The sequence below is a fragment of the Schistocerca serialis genome, chromosome 7 (assembly GCF_023864345.2).
Source record: "Schistocerca serialis cubense isolate TAMUIC-IGC-003099 chromosome 7, iqSchSeri2.2, whole genome shotgun sequence".
NCBI lineage: Eukaryota > Metazoa > Arthropoda > Insecta > Orthoptera > Acrididae > Schistocerca > Schistocerca serialis.
The window spans coordinates 630,717,910-630,742,578 of NC_064644.1; positions in this window are offsets into that span (position 1 = coordinate 630,717,910).

A 24,669-nucleotide genomic window follows, 5' to 3' on the forward strand; every position below is an offset into this window, starting at 1 on the left:
AATTCCAAAGCAATTTCTTTGTTTCATCGTCAATAAGAAGGTCCAAGGGATACAGTAAACCTGAAGTGAAGCATCGGAATCTATAACTAGTGTCAATGGAATGGTTCAAAACATCGACAGTAAGAAGAGTCAGTCTTCTTCTACTTAAGTCGGCATTGTGCCTTTTGTATTTAATTCCGATGCAATTTCTCTGTTTCATCGCCAAAAAGAAGGACCAAGGGATACAGAAAACATGAAGTGAAGCATCGGAATCTATAACTAGTGTCACAGGAATGGTTCAAAACATAGACCATAAGAAGAGTCAGTCTTCTTGTCCTTAAGTCGGCATTGTGCCTTGTCTATTTAATTCCGATGCAATTTCTGTGTTTCATCGCCAATAAGAAGGTCCAAGGGATACAGTAAACCTGAAGTGAAGCATCGGAATCTATAACTACTGTCAGTCTTTTTGTACTTAAGTCGGCATTGTGCCTTTTTTATTTAATTCCGGTGCCATTTCTGTGTTTTATCGTCAATAAGAAGGTCCAAGGGATACAGTAAACCTGAAGTGAAGCATCGGAATCTATACCTAGTGTCACAGGAATGGTTAAAAACATAGACAGTACTTAAGTCGGCATTGTGCCTTTTGTATATAATTCCGATGCAATTTCTGTGTTTCATCTTCAATCTGAAGGTCCAAGGGATACAGGAAACCTGAAGTGAAGCATCGGAATCTGTAACTAGTGTGACAGGAATGGTTCAAATCATAGTCAGTTACAAGAGTCAGTCTTCTTGTCCTTAAGTCGGCATTGTGCCTTTGTATTTAATTCCGATGCAATTTCTGTGTTTCATCGTCAATAAGAAGGTCCAAGGCATACAGTAAACCTGGAGTGAAGTATCGGAATCTATAACTACTGTCACATGAATGGTTCAAACCATAGACAGTAAGAAGATACAGTCTTCTTGTACTTAAGTCGGCATAGTGAATTTTGTATTTAGTTCCAATGCAATTTCTGTGTTTCATCGTCAATAAGAAGGTCCAAGGGATACAGTTAACCTCAAGTGAAGCATCGGAATCTATAACTAGTGTCACAGGAATGGTTCAAAACATAGTCAGTAAGAAGAGTCGGTCTTCATGTACTTAAGTCGGCATTCTGCCTTTTGTATTTAATTCCGATGCTATTTCTGTGTTTTATCGTCAATATGAAGGTCCAAGGGATACAGTAAACCTGAAGTGAAGCATCGGAATCTATAACTAGTGTCACAGGAATGGTTCACAACATAGGGAGAAAGAAGTGTCAGTATTCATGTACTTATGTCGGCATTGTGCCATTTGTATTTAATTCCGATGCAATTTCAGTGTTTCATCGTCAATAAGAAGGTCCAAGGGATACAGTAAACCTGAAGTGAAGCATTGGAATCTATAACTAGTGTCACAGGAATGGTTCAAATCATAGTCAGTAAGAAGAGTCAGTCTTCTTGAACTTAAGTCGGCATTGTGCCTTTTGTATATAATTCCGATGCAATTTCTGTGTTTCATCGTCAATAAGAAGGTCCAAGGGATACAGTAAACCTGGAGTGAAGCATCGGAATCTATAACTAGTGTCACAGGAATGAATTCAAAACATAGACAGTCTTTAAGTCGGCATTGTGCCTTTTGTATTTAATTCCGGTGCAATTTCTGTGTTTTATCGTCAATAAGAAGGTCCAAGGGATACAGTAAACCTGAAGTGAAGCATCGGAATCTATAACTAGTGTCACAGGAATGGTTCAAACCATAGTCAGTAAGAAGAGTCAGTCTTCATGTACTTAAGTCGGCATTGTGCCTTTTGTATTTAATTCCAATGCAATTTCTGTGTTTCATCGTCAATACCAAGGTCCAAGGGATACAGTAAACCTGAAGTGAAGCATTGGAATCTATAACTAGTGTCACAGGAATGGTTCAAAACATAGTCAGTAAGAAGAGTCAGTCTTCTTGAACTTAAGTCGGCATTGTGCCTTTTCTATTTATTTCCGATGCAATTTCAGTGTTTCATCGTCAATAAGAAGGTCCAAGGGATTCAGGAAACCTGGAGTGAAGCATCGGAATCTATAACTAGTGTCAATGGAATGGTTCAAAACATCGACAGTAAGAAGAGTCAGTCTTCTTCTACTTAAGTCGGCATTGTGCCTTTTGTATTTAATTCCGGTGCAATTTCTGTGTTTCATCGTAAATAAGAAGGTCCAAGGGATACAGGAATCCAGAAGTGAAGCATCGGAGTTAATAACTAGTGTCACAGGAATGGTTAAAAACATAGTCAGTAAGAAGAGTCAGTCTTCTTGTCCCTATGTCGGTATTGTGCCTTTTGTATTTAATTCCAAAGCAATTTCTTTGTTTCATCGTCAATAAGAAGGTCCAAGGGATACAGTAAACCTGAAGTGAAGCATCGGAATCTATAACTAGTGTCAAAGGAATGGTTCAAAACATCGACAGTAAGAAGAGTCAGTCTTCTTCTACTTAAGTCGGCATTGTGCCTTTTGTATTTAATTCCGATGCAATTTCTCTGTTTCATCGCCAATAAGAAGGACCAAGGGATACAGAAAACATGAAGTGAAGCATCGGAATCTATAACTAGTGTCACAGGAATGGTTCAAAACATAGACCATAAGAAGAGTCAGTCTTCTTGTCCTTAAGTCGGCATTGTGCCTTGTCTATTTAATTCCGATGCAATTTCTGTGTTTCATCGCCAATAAGAAGGTCTAAGGGATACAGTAAACCTGAAGTGCAGCATCGGAATCTATAACTACTGTCAGTCTTTTTGTACTTAAGTCGGCATTGTGCCTTTTTTATTTAATTCCGGTGCCATTTCTGTGTTTTATCGTCAATAAGAAGCCCAAGGGATACAGTAAACCTGAAGTGAAGCATCGGAATCTATACCTAGTGTCACAGGAATGGTTCAAACCATAGTCAGTAAGAAGAGTCAGTCTTCATGTACTTAAGTCGGCATTGTGCCTTTTGTATTTAATTCCAATGCAATTTCTGTGTTTCATCGTCAATAAGTAGGTCCAAGGGATACAGCAAACCTGGAGTGAAGCATCGGAATCTATAGCTAGTGTCACAGGAATGGTTCAAAACATAGTCAGTCAGAAGAGTCGGTCTTCATGTACTTAAGTCGGCATTGTGCCTTCTGTATTTAATTCCGGTGCAATTTCTGTGTTTCATCGTCAATAAGAAGATCAGATGGATACAGTAAACCTGAAATGAAGCATCGGAATCTATAACTAGTGTCACAGGAATCGTTCAAAACATAGACCGTAACAACAGTCAGTCTTCTTGTACTTAAGTCGGCATTGTGCCTTTTCTATTTAGTTCCGGTGCAATTTCTGTGTTTCTTCGTCAATAAGAAGGTCAGAGGGATACAGCAAACCTGAAGTGAAGCATCGGAATCTATAACTAGTGCCACAGCAATCGTTCAAAACATAGTCAGTAAGAAGAGTCAGTCTTTTTGTACTTAAGGCGGCGTTGTGCCTTTTGTATTTAATTCCGGTGCAATTTCTGTGTTTCATCGTCAATAAGAAGGTCAGATGGATACAGTAAACCTGTAGTGAAGCATCGGAATCTATAACTAGTGTCAATGGAAAGGTTCAAAACATAGACAGTAAGAAGAGTCAGTCTTCTTGTACTTAAGTCGGCATTGTGCCTTTTGCATTTAATTCCGATGCAATTTCTATGTTTCATCGTCAATAAGGAGGTCCCAGGGATATAGTAAACTTAGAGTGAAGCATCGGAATCTATAACTAGTGTCACAGGAATGGTTCAAAACATAGACAGTACTTAACTCGGCATTGTGCCTTATGTATTTAATTCCGATGCAATTTCTGTGTTTCATCTTCAATAAGAAGGTCCAAGGGATACAGGAAACCTGAAGTCAAGCATCGGAATCTATAACTAGTGTCACAGGAATGGTTCAAAACATAGTCAGTAAGAAGAGTCGGTCTTCATGTATTTAAGTCGGCATTGTGCCTTTTGTATTTAATTCCGATGTAATTTCTGTGTTTCATCGTCAATAAGAAGGTCCAAATGATACAGTAAACCTGAAGTGAAGCATCGGAATCGCTAACTAGTATCACAGGAATGGTTCAAAACATATACAGTAACAAGAGTCAGTCTTCTTGCACTTAAGTCGGCATTGTGCCCTTTGTATTTAATTTCGATGCAATTTATGTGTTTCATCGTCAATAGGAAGGTCCAAGGGATACAGTAAACCTGGAGTGTAGCATCGGAATCTATAACTAGTGTCACAGGAATCGTTCAAAACATAGACAGTAGGAAGATACAGTCTTCTTGTACTTAAGTCGGCATTTTGCCTTTTCTATTTAATTCCGGTGCAATTTCTGTGTTTCATCGTCAATAAGAAGGTCAGAGGGATACAGAAAACCTGAAGTGAAGCATCGGAATCTATAACTAGTGTCACTGGAATGGTTCAAAACATAGACCATAAGAAGAGTCAGTCTTCTTGTACTTAAGTCGGCATTTTGCCTTTTCTATTTAATTCCGGTGCAATTTCTGTGTTTCATCGTCAATAAGAAGGTCAGAGGGATACAGTAAACCTGAAGTGAAGCATCGGAATCTATAACTAGTGTCACAGCAATGGTTCAAAACATAGTCAGTTAGAAGAGTCAGTCTTTTTGTACTTAAGTCGGCATTGTGCCTTTTGTATTTAATTCCGCTGCAATTTCTGTGTCTCATCGTCAATAACAAGGTCAGAGGGCTACAGTAAACATGAAGTGAAGCATCGGAATCTATAACTAGTGTCAATGGAAAGGTTCGAAACATAGACAGTAAGAAGAGTCAGTCTTCTTGTACTTATGTCGGCATTGTGCATTTTGTATTTAATTCCGATGTAATATCTATGTTTCATCGTCAATAAGGAGGTCCCAGGGATACAGTAAACTTGGAGTGAAGCATCGGAATCTATAACTAGTGTCACAGGAATGGTTCAAAGCATAGTCAGTAAGAAGGGTCGGTCTTCATGTGTTGAAGTCGGCATTGTGCCTTTTGTATTTAATTCCGATGTAATTTCTGTGTTTCATCGTCAATAAGAAGGTCCAAATGATACAGTAAACCTGAAGTGAAGCATCGGAATCGCTAACCAGTGTCACAGGAATGGTTCAAAACATAGACAGTAAGAAGAGTCAGTCTTCTTGTACCTAAGTCGTCATTGTGCCATTTGTATTTAATTCCGATGCAATTTCTGTGTTTCATCGTCAATAAGAAGGTTCAAGGGATACAGTAAACCTGAAGTGAAGCATCGGAATCTATAACTAGTGTCACAGGAATGGTTCAAAACATTGTCAGTAAGAAGAGTCTGTATTCATGTACTTAAGTCGGCATTGTGCCTTTTGTATTTAATTCCGATGCAATTTCTGTGTTTCATCGTTAATAAGAAGGTCCAATAGATACAGTAAACCTGAAGTGAAGCATCGGAATCTATAACTAGTGTCACAGGAATGGTTCAAAACATAGTCAGTAAGAAGAGTCACTCTTCTTGTACTTAAGTCGGCATTGTGCCTTTTCTATTTGATGCAATTCCAGTAATTCATCGTCAATACGAAGGTCCAAGGGATACAGTAAACCTGGAGTAAAGCATCGGAATCTATAACTAGTGTCAATGGAACGGTTAAAAACATAGTCAGTAAGAAGAGGCAGTCTTCTTGTCCTTATGTCGGCATTGTGCCTTTTGTATTTAATTCCAAAGCAATTTCTGTGTTTCATCGTCAATAACTAGGTCCAAGGGATACAGTAAACCTGGAGTGAAGCATCGGAGTCTATAGCTAGTGTCACAGGAATGGTTCAAAACATAGACAGTACTTAAGTCGGCATTGTGCCTTTTGTATTTAATTCCGATGCAATTTCTGTGTTTCATCGTCAATAAGAAGGTCCAAGGGATACAGTAAACCTGAAGTGAAGCATCGGAATCTATAACTAGTGTCACAGGAATGGTTCAAAACATAGTCAGTAAGAAGAGTCGGTCTTCATATACTTAAGTCGGCATTGTGCCTTTTGCATTTAATTCCGGTGCAATTTCTGTGTTTCATCGTCAATAAGAAGATCAGATGGATACAGTAAACCTGAAGTGAAGCATCGGAATCTATAACTAGTGTCACAGGAATGGTTCAAAACATAGACAGTAAGAAGAGTCAGTCTTCTTGTCCTTTAGTCGGCATTGTGCCTTTTGTATTAAATTCCGATGCAATTTCTGTGTTTCATCGTCAATGAGAAGGTCCAAGGGATACAGTAAACCTTGAGTGAAGCATCGGAATCTATAACTAGTGTCACAGGAATCGTTCAAAACATAGACCGTAAGAACAGTCAGTCTTCTTGTACTTAAGTCGGCATTGTGCCTTTTCTATTTAGTTCCGGTGCAATTTCTGTGTTTCATCGTCAATAAGAAGGTCAGAGGGATACAGTAAACCTGAAGTGAAGCATCGGAATCTATAACTAGTGCCACAGCAATCGTTCAAAACATAGTCAGTAAGAAAAGTCAGTCTTTTTGTACTTAAGTCGGCATTGTGCCTTTTGTATTTAATACCGGTGCAATTTCTGTGTTTCATCGTCAATAAGAAGGTCAGAGGGATACAGTAAACCTGAAGTGAAGCATCGGAATCTATAACTAGTGCCTATGGAAAGGTTCAAAACATAGACAGTAAGAAGAGTCAGTCTTCTTGTACTTAATTCGGCAATGTGCCTTTTGTATTTAATTCCGATGCAATTTCTATGTATCATCGTCAATAAAAAGGTCCCAGGGATACAGTAAACTTAGAGTGAAGCATCGGAATCTATAACTAGTGTCACAGGAATGGTTCAAAACATAGACAGTACTTAACTCGGCATTGTGCCTTATGTATTTAATTCCGATGCAATTTCTGTGTTTCATCTTCAATAAGAAGGTCCAAGGTATACAGGAAACCTGAAGTGAAGCATCGGAATCTATAACTAGTGTCACAGGAATGGTTCAAAACATAGTCAGTAAGAAGAGTCGGTCTTCATGTTCTTAAGTCGGCATTGTGGTTTTTGTATTTAATTCCGATGCAATTTCTGTGTTTCATCGTCAATAAGAAGGTCCAAGGGATTCAGTAATCCAGGAGTGAAGCATCGGAATCTATAACTAGTGTCAATGGAATGGTTCAAAACATTGGCAGTAAAAAGAGTCAGTCTTCTTGTACTTAAGTCGGCATTGTGCCTTTTGTATTTATTTCCGGTGCAATTTCTGTGTTTCATCGTCAATACGAAGGTCAGTGGGATACAGTAAACTTGAAGTGAAGCATCGGAATCTATAACTAGTGTCACAGGAATGGTTCAAAACATAGTCAGTAAGAAGAGTCAGTCTTCTTGTCCTTAAGTCGGCATTGTGCCTTTTGTATTTAATTCCGATGTAATTTCTGTGTTTCATCGTCAATAAGAAGGTCCAAATGATACAGTAAACCTGAAGTGAAGCATCGGAATCGCTAACTAGTGTCACAGGAATGGTTCAAAACATAGACAGTAAGAAGAGTCAGTCTTCTTGTACCTAAGTCGGCATTGTGCCATTTGTATTTAATTCCGATGCAATTTCTGTGTTTCATCGTCAATAAGAAGGTTCAAGGGATACAGTAAACCTGAAGTGAAGCATCGGAATCTATAACTAGTGTCACAGGAATGGTTCAAAACATAGTCAGTAAGAAGAGTCTGTATTCATGTACTTAAGTCGGCATTGTGCCTTTTGTATTTAATTCCGATGCAATTTCTGTGTTTCATCGTTAATAAGAAGGTCCAATAGATACAGTAAACCTGAAGTGAAGCATCGGAATCTATAACTAGTGTCACAGGAATGGTTCAAAACATAGTCAGTAAGAAGAGTCAGTCTTCTTGTACTTAAGTCGGCATTGTGCCTTTTCTATTTGATGCAATTCCAGTAATTCATCGTCAATACGAAGGTCCAAGGGATACAGTAAACCTGGAGTAAAGCATCGGAATCTATAACTAGTGTCAATGGAACGGTTAAAAACATAGTCAGTAAGAAGAGGCAGTCTTCTTGTCCTTATGTCGGTATTGTGCCTTTTGTATTTAATTCCAAAGCAATTTCTGTGTTTCATCGTCAATAACTAGGTCCAAGGGATACAGTAAACCTGGAGTGAAGCATCGGAATCTATAGCTAGTGTCACAGGAATGGTTCAAAACATAGACAGTACTTAAGTCGGCATTGTGCCTTTTGTATTTAATTCCGGTGCAATTTCTGTGTTTCATCGTCAATAAGAAGATCAGATGGATACAGTAAACCTGAAGTGAAGCATCGGAATCTATAACTAGTGTCACAGGAATGGATCAAAACATAGTCAGTAAGAAGAGTCAGTCTTCTTGTCCTTTAGTCGGCATTGTGCCTTTTGTATTAAATTCCAATGCAATTTCTGTGTTTCATCGTCAATGAGAAGGTCCAAGGGATACAGTAAACCTTGAGTGAAGCATCGGAATCTATAACTAGTGTCACAGGAATCGTTCAAAACATAGACCGTAAGAACAGTCAGTCTTCTTGTACTTAAGTCGGCATTGTGCCTTTTCTATTTAGTTCCGGTGCAATTTCTGTGTTTCATCGTCAATAAGAAGGTCAGAGGGATACAGTAAACCTGAAGTGAAGCATCGGAATCTATAACTAGTGCCACAGCAATCGTTCAAAACATAGTCAGTAAGAAAAGTCAGTCTTTTTGTACTTAAGTCGGCATTGTGCCTTTTGTATTTAATTCCGGTGCAATTTCTGTGTTTCATCGTCAATAAGAAGGTCAGAGGGATACAGTAAACCTGAAGTGAAGCATCGGAATCTATAACTAGTGTCTATGAAAAAGGTTCAAATCATAGACAGTAAGAAGAGTCAGTCTTCTTGTACTTCAGTCGGCAATGTGCCTTTTGTATTTAATTCCGATGCAATTTCTATGTTTCATCGTCAATAAGGAGGTCCCAGGGAGACAGTAAACTTACAGTGAAGCATCGGAATCTATAACTAGTTGCACAGGAATGGTTCAAAACATAGACAGTACTTAATTCGGCATTGTGCCTTATGTATTTAATTCCGATGCAATTTCTGTGTTTCACCGGCAATAAGAAGGTCCAAGTGATACAGTAGACCTGAAGTGAAGCATTGGAATCTATAACTAGTGTCATAGGAATGGTTTAAATCATAGACCGAAAGAAGAGTCAGTCTTCTTGTACTTAAGTCGGCATTGTGCCTTTTCTATTTAATTCCGGTGCAATTTCTGTGTTTCATCGTCAATAAGAAGGTCAGAGGGATACAGTAAACCTGAAGTGAAGCATCGGAATCTATAACTAGTGGCACAGCAATGGTTCAAAACATAGTCAGTAAGAAGAGTCAGTCTTTTTGTACTTAAGTCTTCATTGTCCCTTTTGTATTTAATTCCGATGCAATTACTGTGTTTCATCGCCAATAAGAAGGTCCCAGGGATACAGTAAACCTGGAGTGTAGCATCGGAATCTATAGCTAGTGTCACAGGAATGGTTCAAAACATAGACAGTTCTTAAGTTGGCATTGTGCCTTTTGTATTTAATTCCGGTGCAATTTCAGTGTTTCATCGTCAATAAGAAGGTTCAATGGATACAGTAAACAGGAAGTGAAGCATCGAAATCTATAACTAGTGTCACAGCAATGGTTCAAAACATTGTCAGTAAGAAGAGTCGGTCTTCATGTACTTAAGTCGGCATTGTGCCTTTTGTATTTAATTCCGGTGCAATTTCTGTGTTTCATCGTCAAGAAGAAGGTCAGATGGATGCAGTAAATCTGAAGTGAAGCATCGGAATCTATAACTAGTGTCACAGGAATGGTTCAATACATAGTCAGTAAGAAGAGTCAGTCTTCTTGTCCCTATGTCGGCATTGTGCCTTTTGTATTTAATTCCGATGCAATTTCTGTGTTTCATCGTCAATGAGAAGGTCCAAGGGATTCAGCAAACCTGGAGTGAAGCATCGGAATCTATAACTAGTGTCACAGGAATGGTTCAAAACATAGACCGTAAGAAGAGTCAGTCTTCTTGTACTTAAGTCGGCATTGTGCCTTGTCTATTTAATTCCGATGCAATTTCTGTGTTTCATCGTCAATAAGAAGGTCCCAGGGATACAGTAAACCTGGAGTGAAGCATCGGAATCTATAACTAGTGTCACAGGAATGGTTCAAATCATAGACTGTACTTAAGTCGGCATTGTGCCTTTTGTATTTAATTCCGATGCAATTTCTGTGTTTCATCGCCAATAAGAAGGTCCAAGGGATACAGTAAACCTGAAGTGAAGCATCGGAATCTATAACTAGTGTCACAGGAATGGTTCAAAACATAGACCGTAAGGAGAGTCAGTCTTCTAGTACTTAAGTCGGCATTGTGCTTTTCTATTTAATTCTGGAACAATTTCTGTGTTTCATCGTCAATAAGAAGGTCCCAGGGATACAGTAAACCTGGAGTGAAGCATCGGAATCTATAACTAGAGTGACAGGGATGGTTCAAAACATAGACAGTACTTAAGTTGGCATCGTGCCTTTTGTATTTAATTCCGATGCAATTTCTGTGTTTCATCCTCAATAAGAAGGTCCAAGGGATACATGAAACCTGAAATAAAGCATCGGAATCTATAACTAGTGTCACAGGAATGGTTCAAAACATAGTCAGTAAGAAGAGGCGGTCTTCATGTACTTAAGTCGGCAGTGTGCCTTTTGTATTTAATTTCGATGCAATTTCTGTATTTCATCGTCAATAAGAAGGTCCAAGGGATTCAGTAAACCTGGAGTGAAGCATCGGAATCTATAACTCGTGTCAATGGAATGGTTCAAAACATAGGCAGTAAGAAGAGTCAGTCTTCTTCTACTTAAGTCGGCATTGTGCCTTTTGTATTTAATTCCGGTGCAATTTCTGTGTTTCATCGTAAATAAGAAGGTCCAAGGGATACAGGAAACCTGAAGTGAAGCATCGGAATTTATAACTAGTGTCACAGGAATGGTTAAAAACATAGTCAGTAAGAAGAGTCAGTCTTCTTGTCCTTATGTCGGCATTGTGCCTTTTGTATTTCATTCCAAAACAATTTCTGTGTTTCATCGTCAATAAGAAGGTCCAAGGGATACAGTAAACCTGAAGTGAAGCATCGGAATCTATAACTAGTGTCACAGGATTGGTTCAAAACATAGACCGTAAGAAGAGTCAGTCTTCTTGTACTTAAGTCGGCATTGTGCCTTGTCTATTTAATTCCGATGCAATTTCTGTGTTTCATCGTCAATAAGAAGGTCCCAGGGATACAGTAAACCTGGAGTGAAGCATCGGAATCTATAACTAGAGTGACAGGGATGGTTCAAAACATAGACAGTACTTAAGTTGGCATCGTGCCTTTTGTATTTAATTCCGATGCAATTTCTGTGTTTCATCTTCAATAAGAAGGTCCAAGGGATACATGAAACCTGAAATAAAGCATCGGAATCTATAACTAGTGTCACATGAATGGTTCAAAACATAGACAGTAAGAAGATACAGTCTTCTTGTACTTAAGTCGGCATTGTGAATTTTGTATTTAATTCCGATGCAATTTCAGAGTTTAATCGTCAATAAGAAGGTCCAAGGGATACAGGAAACCTGAAGTGAGGCATCGGAATCTATAACTAGTGTCACTGGAATGGTTCAAAACATAGTCAGTAAGAAGAGTCGGTCTTCATGTACTTAAGTCGGCATTCTGCCTTTTGTATTTAATTCCGATGCTATTTCTGTGTTTTATCGTCAATAAGAAGGTCCAAGGGATACAGTAAACCTAAAGTGAAGCATTGGAATCTATAACCAGTGTCACAGGAATGGTTCAAAACATAGTCAGAAAGAAGAGTCAGTCTTCATGTACTTAAGTCGGCATTGTACCATTTGTATTTAATTCCGATGCAATTTCTGTTTTCCATCGTCAATTAGAAGGTCCAAGGGATACAATAAAACTGAAGTGAAGCATTGGAATCTATAACTAGTTTCACAGGAATGGTTCAAATCATAGTCAGTAAGAAGAGTCAGTCTTCTTGAACTTAAGTCGGCATTGTGCCTGTTCTATTAAATCCGATACAATTTCAGTGTTTCATCGTCAATAAGAAGGTCCAAGGCATTCAGTAAACGTGGAGTGAAGCATCGGAATCTATAACTAGTGTCAATGGAATGGTTCAAAACATCGACACTAAGAAGAATCAGTCTTCTTGTACTTAAGTCGGCATTGTGCCTTTTGTATTTAATTCCGGTGCAATTTCTGTGTTTCATCGTAAATAAGAAGGTCAGAGATATACAGTAAACCTGAAGTGAAGCATCGGAATTTATAACTAGTGTCACAGGAATGGTTAAAAACATAGTCAGTAAGAAGAGTCAGTCTTCTTGTCCTTAAGTCGGCATTGTGCCTTTTGTATTTAATTCCGATGCAATTTCTGTGTTTCATCGTCAATAAGAAGGTCCAAGGGATACAGTAAACCTGGAGTGAAGCATCAGAATCTATAACTAGTGTCAATGGAATGGTTCAAAACATAGACAGTAAGAAGAGTCAGTTTTCTAAGTCGGCATTGTGAATTTTGTATTTAATTCCGGTGCAATTTCTGTGTTTCATCGTCAATAAGAAGGTCTGAGGGATACGGTAAACCTGAAGTGAATCATCGGAATCTATAACTAGTGTCAATGGAAAGGTTCAAAACATCGACAGTAAGAAGAGTCAGCCTTCTTCTACTTAAGTCGGCATTGTGCCTTTTGTATTTAATTCCGATGCGATTTCTGTGTTTCATCGTCATTAAGAAGGTCCAAGGGAATCAGGAAACCTGGAGTGAAGCATCGGAATCTATAACTAGTGTCAATGGAATGGTTCAAAACATCGACAGTAAGAAGAGTCAGTCTTCTTCTACTTAAGTCGGCATTGTGCCTTTTGTATTTAATTCCGGTGCAATTTCTGTGTTTCATCGTAAATAAGAAGGTCCAAGGGATACAGGAAACCTGAAGTGAAGCATCGAAATTTATAACTAGTGTCACAGGAATGGTTAAAAACATAGACAGTACTTAAGTCGGCATTGTGCCTTTTGTATATAATTCCGATGCAATTTCTGTGTTTCATCTTCAATCTGAAGGTCCAAGGGATACAGAAAACCTGAAGTGAAGCATCGGAATCTGTAACTAGTGTGACAGGAATGGTTCAAATCATAGTCAGTTACAAGAGTCAGTCTTCTTGTCCTTAAGTCGGCATTGTGCCTTTGTATTTAATTCCGATGCAATTTCTGTGTTTCATCGTCAATAAGAAGGTCCAAGGCATACAGTAAACCTGGAGTGAAGTATCGGAATCTATAACTACTGTCACATGAATGGTTCAAACCATAGACAGTAAGAAGATACAGTCTTCTTGTACTTAAGTCGGCATAGTGAATTTTGTATTTAATTCCAGTGCAATTTCTGTGTTTCATCGTCAATAAGAAGGTTTAAGGGATACAGTTAACCTCAAGTGAAGCATCGGAATCTATAACTAGTGTCACAGGAATGGTTCAAAACATAGTCAGTAAGAAGAGTCGGTCTTCATGTACTTATGTCGGCATTCTGCCTTTTGTATTTAATTCCGATGCTATTTCTGTGTTTTATCGTCAATAAGAAGGTCCAAGGGATACAGTAAACCTGAAGTGAAGCATCGGAATCTATAACTAGTGTCACAGGAATGGTTCAAACCATAGTCAGTAAGAAGAGTCAGTCTTCATGTACTTAAGTCGGCATTGTGCCTTTTGTATTTAATTCCAATGCAATTTCTGTGTTTCATCGTCAATAACAAGGTCCAAGGGATACAGTAAACCTGAAGTGAAGCATTGGAATCTATAACTAGTGTCACAGGAATGGTTCAAAACATAGTCAGTAAGAAGAGTCAGTCTTCTTGAACTTAAGTCGGCATTGTGCCTTTTCTATTTATTTCCGATGCAATTTCAGTGTTTCATCGTCAATAAGAAGGTCCAAGGGATTCAGGAAACCTGGAGTGAAGCATCGGAATCTATAACTAGTGTCAATGGAATGGTTCAAAACATCGACAGTAAGAAGAGTCAGTCTTCTTCTACTTAAGTCGGCATTGTGCCTTTTGTATTTAATTCCGGTGCAATTTCTGTGTTTCATCGTAAATAAGAAGGTCCAAGGGATACAGGAATCCAGAAGTGAAGCATCGGATTTAATAACTAGTGTCACAGGAATGGTTAAAAACATAGTCAGTAAGAAGAGTCAGTCTTCTTGTCCCTATGTCGGTATTGTGCTTTTTGTATTTAATTCCAAAGCAATTTCTTTGTTTCATCGTCAATAAGAAGGTCCAAGGGATACAGTAAACCTGAAGTGAAGCATCGGAATCTATAACTAGTGTCAATGGAATGGTTCAAAACATCGACAGTAAGAAGAGTCAGTCTTCTTCTACTTAAGTCGGCATTGTGCCTTTTGTATTTAATTCCGATGCAATTTCTCTGTTTCATCGCCAATAAGAAGGACCAAGGGATACAGAAAACATGAAGTGAAGCATCGGAATCTATAACTAGTGTCACAGGAATGGTTCAAAACATAGACCATAAGAAGAGTCAGTCTTCTTGTCCTTAAGTCGGCATTGTGCCTTGTCTATTTAATTCCGATGCAATTTCTGTGTTTCATCGCCAATAAGAAGGTCCAAGGGATACAGTAAACCTGAAGTGAAGCATCGGAATCTATAACTACTGTCAGTCTTTTTGTACTTAAGTCGGCATTGTGCCTTTTTTATTTAATTCCGGTGCCATTTCTGTGTTTTATCGTCAATAAGAAGGTCCAAGGGATACAGTAAACCTGAAGTGAAGCATCGGAATCTATACCTAGTGTCACAGGAATGGTTAAAAACATAGACAGTACTTAAGTCGGCATTGTGCCTTTTGTATATAATTCCGATGCAATTTCTGTGTTTCATCTTCAATCTGAAGGTCCAAGGGATACAGAAAACCTGAAGTGAAGCATCGGAATCTGTAACTAGTGTGACAGGAATGGTTCAAATCATAGTCAGTTACAAGAGTCAGTCTTCTTGTCCTTAAGTCGGCATTGTGCCTTTGTATTTAATTCCGATGCAATTTCTGTGTTTCATCGTCAATAAGAAGGTCCAAGGCATACAGTAAACCTGGAGTGAAGTATCGGAATCTATAACTACTGTCACATGAATGGTTCAAACCATAGACAGTAAGAAGATACAGTCTTCTTGTACTTAAGTCGGCATAGTGAATTTTGTATTTAATTCCAATGCAATTTCTGTGTTTCATCGTCAATAAGAAGGTCCAAGGGATACAGTTAACCTCAAGTGAAGCATCGGAATCTATAACTAGTGTCACAGGAATGGTTCAAAACATAGTTAGTAAGAAGAGTCGGTCTTCATGTACTTAAGTCGGCATTCTGCCTTTTGTATTTAATTCCGATGCTATTTCTGTGTTTTATCGTCAATAAGAAGGTCCAAGGGATACAGTAAACCTGAAGTGAAGCATCGGAATCTATAACTAGTGTCACAGGAATGGTTCACAACATAGGGAGAAAGAAGTGTCAGTATTCATGTACTTAAGTCGGCATTGTGCCATTTGTATTTAATTCCGATGCAATTTCAGTGTTTCATCGTCAATAAGAAGGTCCAAGGGATACAGTAAACCTGAAGTGAAGCATTGGAATCTATAACTAGTGTCACAGGAATGGTTCAAAACATAGTCAGTAAGAAGAGTCAGTCTTCTTGAACTTAAGTCGGCATTGTGCCTTTTGTATATAATTCCGATGCAATTTCTGTGTTTCATCGTCAATAAGAAGGTCCAAGGGATACAGTAAACCTGGAGTGAAGCATCGGAATCTATAACTAGTGTCACAGGAATGAATTCAAAACATAGACAGTACTTAAGTCGGCATTGTGCCTTTTGTATTTAATTCCGGTGCAATTTCTGTGTTTTATCGTCAATAAGAAGGTCCAAGGGATACAGTAAACCTGAAGTGAAGCATCGGAATCTATAACTAGTGTCACAGGAATGGTTCAAACCATAGTCAGTAAGAAGAGTCAGTCTTCATGTACTTAAGTCGGCATTGTGCCTTTTGTATTTAATTCCAATGCAATTTCTGTGTTTCATCGTCAATAACAAGGTCCAAGGGATACAGTAAACCTGAAGTGAAGCATTGGAATCTATAACTAGTGTCACAGGAATGGTTCAAAACATAGTCAGTAAGAAGAGTCAGTCTTCTTGAACTTAAGTCGGCATTGTGCCTTTTCTATTTATTTCCGATGCAATTTCAGTGTTTCATCGTCAATAAGAAGGTCCAAGGGATTCAGGAAACCTGGAGTGAAGCATCGGAATCTATAACTAGTGTCAATGGAATGGTTCAAAACATCGACAGTAAGAAGAGTCAGTCTTCTTCTACTTAAGTCGGCATTGTGCCTTTTGTATTTAATTCCGGTGCAATTTCTGTGTTTCATCGTAAATAAGAAGGTCCAAGGGATACAGGAATCCAGAAGTGAAGCATCGGAGTTAATAACTAGTGTCACAGGAATGGTTAAAAACATAGTCAGTAAGAAGAGTCAGTCTTCTTGTCCCTATGTCGGTATTGTGCCTTTTGTATTTAATTCCAAAGCAATTTCTTTGTTTCATCGTCAATAAGAAGGTCCAAGGGATACAGTAAACCTGAAGTGAAGCATCGGAATCTATAACTAGTGTCAAAGGAATGGTTCAAAACATCGACAGTAAGAAGAGTCAGTCTTCTTCTACTTAAGTCGGCATTGTGCCTTTTGTATTTAATTCCGATGCAATTTCTCTGTTTCATCGCCAATAAGAAGGACCAAGGGATACAGAAAACATGAAGTGAAGCATCGGAATCTATAACTAGTGTCACAGGAATGGTTCAAAACATAGACCATAAGAAGAGTCAGTCTTCTTGTCCTTAAGTCGGCATTGTGCCTTGTCTATTTAATTCCGATGCAATTTCTGTGTTTCATCGCCAGTAAGAAGGTCTAAGGGATACAGTAAACCTGAAGTGCAGCATCGGAATCTATAACTACTGTCAGTCTTTTTGTACTTAAGTCGGCATTGTGCCTTTTTTATTTAATTCCGGTGCCATTTCTGTGTTTTATCGTCAATAAGAAGCCCAAGGGATACAGTAAACCTGAAGTGAAGCATCGGAATCTATACCTAGTGTCACAGGAATGGTTCAAAGCATAGTCAGTAAGAAGAGTCAGTCTTCATGTACTTAAGTCGGCATTGTGCCTTTTGTATTTAATTCCAATGCAATTTCTGTGTTTCATCGTCAATAAGTAGGTCCAAGGGATACAGCAAACCTGGAGTGAAGCATCGGAATCTATAGCTAGTGTCACAGGAATGGTTCAAAACATAGTCAGTCAGAAGAGTCGGTCTTCATGTACTTAAGTCGGCATTGTGCCTTCTGTATTTAATTCCGGTGCAATTTCTGTGTTTCATCGTCAATAAGAAGATCAGATGGATACAGTAAACCTGAAATGAAGCATCGGAATCTATAACTAGTGTCACAGGAATCGTTCAAAACATAGACCGTAACAACAGTCAGTCTTCTTGTACTTAAGTCGGCATTGTGCCTTTTCTATTTAGTTCCGGTGCAATTTCTGTGTTTCATCGTCAATAAGAACGTCAGAGGGATACAGCAAACCTGAAGTGAAGCATCGGAATCTATAACTAGTGCCACAGCAATCGTTCAAAACATAGTCAGTAAGAAGAGTCAGTCTTTTTGTACTTAAGGCGGCGTTGTGCCTTTTGTATTTAATTCCGGTGCAATTTCTGTGTTTCATCGTCAATAAGAAGGTCAGATGGACACAGTAAACCTGTAGTGAAGCATCGGAATCTATAGCTAGTGTCAATGGAAAGGTTCAAAACATAGACAGTAAGAAGAGTCAGTCTTCTTGTACTTAAGTCTTCATTGTTCCTTTTGTATTTAATTCCGATGCAATGTCTGTGTTTCATCGTCAATAAGAAGGTCCCAGGGATACAGTAAACCTGGAGTGAAGCATCGGAATCTATAACTAGTGTCACAGGAATGGTTCAAAACATAGACATTACTTAAGTCGCCATTGTGCCTTTTGTATTTAATTCCGATGCGATTTCTGTGTTTCATCGTCATTAAGAAGGTCCAAGGGAATCAGGAAACCTGGAGTGAAGCATCGGAATCTATAACTAGTGTCAATGGAATGGTTCAAAACATCGACAGTAAGAAGAGTCAGTCTTCTTCTACTTAAGTCGGCATTGTGCCTTTTGTATTTAATTCCGGTGCAATTTCTGTGTTTCATCGTAAATAAGAAGGTCCAAGGGATACAGGAAACCTGAAGTGAAGCATCGAAATTTATAACTAGTGTCACAGGAATGGTTAAAAACATAGACAGTACTTAAGTCGGCATTGTGCCTTTTGTATATAATTCCGATGCAATTTCTGTGTTTCATCTTCAATCTGAAGGTCCAAGGGATACAGAAAACCTGAAGTGAAGCATCGGAATCTGTAACTAGTGTGACAGGAATGGTTCAAATCATAGTCAGTTACAAGAGTCAGTCTTCTTGTCCTTAAGTCGGCATTGTGCCTTTGTATTTAATTCCGATGCAATTTCTGTGTTTCATCGTCAATAAGAAGGTCCAAGGCATACAGTAAACCTGGAGTGAAGTATCGGAATCTATAACTACTGTCACATGAATGGTTCAAACCATAGACAGTAAGAAGATACAGTCTTCTTGTACTTAAGTCGGCATAGTGAATTTTGTATTTAATTCCAATGCAATTTCTGTGTTTCATCGTCAATAAGAAGGTCCAAGGGATACAGTTAACCTCAAGTGAAGCATCGGAATCTATAACTAGTGTCACAGGAATGGTTCAAAACATAGTCAGTAAGAAGAGTCGGTCTTCATGTACTTATGTCGGCATTCTGCCTTTTGTATTTAATTCCGATGCTATTTCTGTGTTTTATCGTCAATAAGAAGGTCCAAGGGATACAGTAAACCTGAAGTGAAGCATCGGAATCTATAACTAGTGTCACAGGAATGGTTCAAACCATAGTCAGTAAGAAGAGGCAGTCTTCATGTACTTAAGTCGGCATTGTGCCTTTTGTATTTAATTCCAATGCAATTTCTGTGTTTCATCGTCAATAACAAGGTCCAAGGGATACAGTAAACCTGAAGTGAAGCATTGGAATCTATAACTAGTGTCACAGGAATGGTTCAAAACATAGTCAGTAAGAAGAGTCAGTCTTCTTGAACTTAAGTCGGCATTGTGCCTTTTCTATTTATTTCCGATGCAATTTCAGTGTTTCATCGTCAATAAGAAGGTCCAAGGGATTCAGGAAACCTGGAGTGAAGCATCGGAATCTATAACTAGTGTCAATGGAATGGTTCAAAACATCGACAGTAAGAAGAGTCAGTCTTCATCTACTTAAGTCGGCATTGTGCCTTTTGTATTTAATTCCGGTGCAATTTCTGTGTTTCATCGTAAATAAGAAGGTCCAAGGGATACAGGAATCCAGAAGTGAAGCATCGGAGTTAATAACTAGTGTCACAGGAATGGTTAAAATCATAGTCAGTAAGAAGAGTCAGTCTTCTAGTCCCTATGTCGGTATGGTGCTTTTTGTATTTAATTCCAAAGCAATTTCTTTGTTTCATCGTCAATAAGAAGGTCCAAGGGATACAGTAAACCTGAAGTGAAGCATCGGAATCTATAACTAGTGTCAATGGAATGGTTCAAAACATCGACAGTAAGAAGAGTCAGTCTTCTTCTACTTAAGTCGGCATTGTGCCTTTTGTATTTAATTCCGATGCAATTTCTCTGTTTCATCGCCAATAAGAAGGACCAAGGGATACAGAAAACATGAAGTGAAGCATCGGAATCTATAACTAGTGTCACAGGAATGGTTCAAAACATAGACCATAAGAAGAGTCAGTCTTCTTGTCCTTAAGTCGGCATTGTGCCTTGTCTATTTAATTCCGATGCAATTTCTGTGTTTCATCGCCAATAAGAAGGTCCAAGGGATACAGTAAACCTGAAGTGAAGCATCGGAATCTATAACTACTGTCAGTCTTTTTGTACTTAAGTCGGCATTGTGCCTTTTTTATTTAATTCCGGTGCCATTTCTGTGTTTTATCGTCAATAAGAAGGTCCAAGGGATACAGTAAACCTGAAGTGAAGCATCGGAATCTATACCTAGTGTCACAGGAATGGTTAAAAACATAGACAGTACTTAAGTCGGCATTGTGCCTTTTGTATATAATTCCGATGCAATTTCTGTGTTTCATCTTCAATCTGAAGGTCCAAGGGATACAGAAAACCTGAAGTGAAGCATCGGAATCTGTAACTAGTGTGACAGGAATGGTTCAAATCATAGTCAGTTACAAGAGTCAGTCTTCTTGTCCTTAAGTCGGCATTGTGCCTTTGTATTTATTTCCGATGCAATTTCTGTGTTTCATCGTCAATAAGAAGGTCCAAGGCATACAGTAAACCTGGAGTGAAGTATCGGAATCTATAACTACTGTCACATGAATGGTTCAAACCATAGACAGTAAGAAGATACAGTCTTCTTGTACTTAAGTCGGCATAGTGAATTTTGTATTTAATTCCAATGCAATTTTTGTGTTTCATCGTCAATAAGAAGGTCCAAGGGATACAGTTAACCTCAAGTGAAGCATCGGAATCTATAACTAGTGTCACAGGAGTGGTTCAAAACATAGTCAGTAAGAAGAGTCGGTCTTCATGTACTTAAGTCGGCATTCAGCCTTTTGTATTTAATTCCGATGCTATTTCTGTGTTTTATCGTCAATAAGAAGGTCCAAGGGATACAGTAAACCTGAAGTGAAGCATCGGAATCTATAACTAGTGTCACAGGAATGGTTCACAACATAGGGAGAGAGAAGTGTCAGTATTCATGTACTTAAGTCGGCATTGTGCCATTTGTATTTAATTCCGATGCAATTTCAGTGTTTCATCGTCAATAAGAAGGTCCAAGGGATACAGTAAACCTGAAGTGAAGCATTGGAATCTATAACTAGTGTCACAGGAATGGTTCAAAACATAGTCAGTAAGAAGAGTCAGTCTTCTTGAACTTAAGTCGGCATTGTGCCTTTTGTATATAATTCCGATGCAATTTCTGTGTTTCATCGTCAATAAGAAGGTCCAAGGGATACAGTAAACCCGGAGTGAAGCATCGGAATCTATAACTAGTGTCACAGGAATGAATTTAAAACATAGACAGTACTTAAGTCGGCATTGTGCCTTTTGTATTTAATTCCGGTGCAATTTCTGTGTTTTATCGTCAATAAGAAGGTCCAAGGGATACAGTAAACCTGAAGTGAAGGATCGGAATCTATAACTAGTGTCACAGGAATGGTTCAAACCATAGTCAGTAAGAAGAGTCAGTCTTCATGTACTTAAGTCGGCATTGTGCCTTTTGTATTTAATTCCAATGCAATTTCTGTGTTTCATCGTCAATAACAAGGTCCAAGGGATACAGTAAACCTGAAGTGAAGCATTGGAATCTATAACTAGTGTCACAGGAATGGTTCAAAACATAGTCAGTAAGAAGAGTCAGTCTTCTTGAACTTAAGTCGGCATTGTGCCTTTTCTATTTATTTCCGATGCAATTTCAGTGTTTCATCGTCAATAAGAAGGTCCAAGGGATTCAGGAAACCTGGAGTGAAGCATCGGAATCTATAACTAGTGTCAATGGAATGGTTCAAATCGTCGACAGTAAGAAGAGTCAGTCTTCTTCTACTTAAGTCGGCATTGTGCCTTTTGTATTTAATTCCGGTGCAATTTCTGTGTTTCATCGTAAATAAGAAGGTCCAAGGGATACAGGAATCCAGAAGTGAAGCATCGGAATCTATAACTAGTGTCAATGGAATGGTTCAAAACATCGACAGTAAGAAGAGTCAGTCTTCTTCTACTTAAGTCGGCATTGTGCCTTTTGTATTTAATTCCGATGCAATTTCTCTGTTTCATCGCCAATAAGAAGGACCAAGGGATACAGAAAACATGAAGTGAAGCATCGGAATCTATAACTAGTGTCACAGGAATGGTTCAAAACATAGACCATAAGAAGAGTCAGTCTTCTTGTCCTTAAGTCGGCATTGTGCCTTGTCTATTTAATTCCGATGCAATTTCTGTGTTTCATCGCCAATAAGAAGGTCCAAGGGATACAGTAAACCTGAAGTGAAGCATCGGAATCTATAACTACTGTCAGTCTTTTTGTACTTAAGTCGGCATTGTGCCTTTTTTATTTAATTCCGGTGCCATTTCTGTGTTTTATCGTCAATAAGAAGGTCCAAGGGATACAGTAAACCTGAAGTGAAGCATCGGAATCTATACCTAGTGTCACAGGAATGGTTAAAAACATAGACAGTACTTAAGTCGGCATTGTGCCTTTTGTATATAATTCCGATGCAATTTCTGTGTTTCATCTTCAATCTGAAGGTCCAAGGGATACAGAAAACCTGAAGTGAAGCATCGGAATCTGTAACTAGTGTGACAGGAATGGTTCAAATCATAGTCAGTTACAAGAGTCAGTCTTCTTGTCCTTAAGTCGGCATTGTGCCTTTGTATTTAATTCCGATGCAATTTCTGTGTTTCATCGTCAATAAGAAGGTCCAAGGCATACAGTAAACCTGGAGTGAAGTATCGGAATCTATAACTACTGTCACATGAATGGTTCAAACCATAGACAGTAAGAAGATACAGTCTTCTTGTACTTAAGTCGGCATAGTGAATTTTGTATTTAATTCCAATGCAATTTCTGTATTTCATCGTCAATAAGAAGGTCCAAGGGATACAGTTAACCTCAAGTGAAGCATCGGAATCTATAACTAGTGTCACAGGAATGGTTCAAAACATAGTCAGTAAGAAGAGTCGGTCTTCATGTACTTAAGTCGGCATTCTGCCTTTTGTATTTAATTCCGATGCTATTTCTGTGTTTTATCGTCAATAAGAAGGTCCAAGGGATACAGTAAACCTGAAGTGAAGCATCGGAATCTATAACTAGTGTCACAGGAATGGTTCACAACATAGGGAGAAAGAAGTGTCAGTATTCATGTACTTAAGTCGGCATTGTGCCATTTGTATTTAATTCCGATGCAATTTCAGTGTTTCATCGTCAATAAGAAGGTCCAAGGGATACAGTAAACCTGAAGTGAAGCATTGGAATCTATAACTAGTGTCACAGGAATGGTTCAAAACATAGTCAGTAAGAAGAGTCAGTCTTCTTGAACTTAAGTCGGCATTGTGCCTTTTGTATATAATTCCGATGCAATTTCTGTGTTTCATCGTCAATAAGAAGGTCCAAGGGATACAGTAAACCTGGAGTGAAGCATCGGAATCTATAACTAGTGTCACAGGAATGAATTCAAAACATAGACAGTACTTAAGTCGGCATTGTGCCTTTTGTATTTAATTCCGGTGCAACTTCTGTGTTTTATCGTCAATAAGAAGGTCCAAGGGATACAGTAAACCTGAAGTGAAGGATCGGAATCTATAACTAGTGTCACAGGAATGGTTCAAACCATAGTCAGTAAGAAGAGTCAGTCTTCATGTACTTAAGTCGGCATTGTGCCTTTTGTATTTAATTCCAATGCAATTTCTGTGTTTCATCGTCAATAACAAGGTCCAAGGGATACAGTAAACCTGAAGTGAAGCATTGGAATCTATAACTAGTGTCACAGGAATGGTTCAAAACATAGTCAGTAAGAAGAGTCAGTCTTCTTGAACTTAAGTCGGCATTGTGCCTTTTCTATTTATTTCCGATGCAATTTCAGTGTTTCATCGTCAATAAGAAGGTCCAAGGGATTCAGGAAACCTGGAGTGAAGCATCGGAATCTATAACTAGTGTCAATGGAATGGTTCAAAACGTCGACAGTAAGAAGAGTCAGTCTTCTTCTACTTAAGTCGGCATTGTGCCTTTTGTATTTAATTCCGGTGCAATTTCTGTGTTTCATCGTAAATAAGAAGGTCCAAGGGATACAGGAATCAAGAAGTGAAGCATCGGAGTTAATAACTAGTGTCACAGGAATGGTTAAAAACATAGTCAGTAAGAAGAGTCAGTCTTCTTGTCCCTATGTCGGTATTGTGCCTTTTGTATTTAATTCCAAAGCAATTTCTTTGTTTCATCGTCAATAAGAAGGTCCAAGGGATACAGTAAACCTGAAGTGAAGCATCGGAATCTATAACTAGTGTCAATGGAATGGTTCAAAACATCGACAGTAAGAAGAGTCAGTCTTCTTCTACTTAAGTCGGCATTGTGCCTTTTGTATTTAATTCCGATGCAATTTCTCTGTTTCATCGCCAAAAAGAAGGACCAAGGGATACAGAAAACATGAAGTGAAGCATCGGAATCTATAACTAGTGTCACAGGAATGGTTCAAAACATAGACCATAAGAAGAGTCAGTCTTCTTGTCCTTAAGTCGGCATTGTGCCTTGTCTATTTAATTCCGATGCAATTTCTGTGTTTCATCGCCAATAAGAAGGTCCAAGGGATACAGTAAACCTGAAGTGAAGCATCGGAATCTATAACTACTGTCAGTCTTTTTGTACTTAAGTCGGCATTGTGCCTTTTTTATTTAATTCCGGTGCCATTTCTGTGTTTTATCGTCAATAAGAAGGTCCAAGGGATACAGTAAACCTGAAGTGAAGCATCGGAATCTATACCT